At 46.6% G+C, this 749-nt stretch overlaps 1 non-coding gene across 1 annotated transcript; it reads right to left on the minus strand.

Moving 5' to 3' along the window:
• Positions 1–229: 229 nt before the first annotated feature.
• Positions 230–303, minus strand: Trnav-uac. Its single transcript has one exon. It is a non-coding gene; the product is annotated as a tRNA-Val (tRNA).
• Positions 304–749: the final 446 nt, after the last annotated feature.

A 749-nucleotide genomic window follows, 5' to 3' on the forward strand; every position in this document is an offset into this window, starting at 1 on the left:
TTTGTGTGTGTATTTCACTGTTTGATCTGCTGCAGTCTCTGACGAGACAGCCAGACGTTACCCTACGGAACGAGCTCAGAGCTCATTATTTCCGATCTTCGGATAGGCCTGAGACCAGGCACACACCACACACCGGGACAACAAGGTCATAACTCCTCGATTTACATCCCGTACCTACTCACTGCTAGGTGAACAGGGGCTACACGTGAAAGGAGACACCCAAATATCTCCACCCGGCCGGGGAATCGAACCCCGGTCCTCTGGCTTGTAAAGCCAGCGCTCTAACCACTGAGCTACCGGGCGTGTGTGTGTGTGTGTGTGTGTGTGTGTGTGTGTGTGTGTGTGTGTGTGTGATATCCAGCAATTTCTCCTGTTTCTTCAGTACTTCATAATGTTGGTAATGGCAAGGAAAAGAAAAACAAACAGACCCAATGTTGATAATAGAAGGAGAGCAAAAAAGATCAACGCAATAAGATGAGGGAGAGAACGGAATGAATAAGAATATAAGAATGAAATAAAGATTGGAGTGGAATGGAGGAAGACAACAAAGGGAGAAATTCGGAAAAAGATTACGGGAATAAACATTTTCCAAGCGCAGATAAAACAGGAAGTTCATCCTTTGTGCCTTTGGTGCATGAAGGTCACAGAAAGATTGCTTCTCGTGGATCCCTGACAAATAACCTCGGGGGGACGATGAAATACATAGACGTGGCTATAGCACGGTCCCTGAGTTTCCCTGTGAGCGTGGT

Source organism: Portunus trituberculatus, chromosome 16 (genome assembly GCF_017591435.1).
Source record: "Portunus trituberculatus isolate SZX2019 chromosome 16, ASM1759143v1, whole genome shotgun sequence".
NCBI classification, from domain to species: Eukaryota; Metazoa; Arthropoda; class Malacostraca; order Decapoda; family Portunidae; genus Portunus; species Portunus trituberculatus.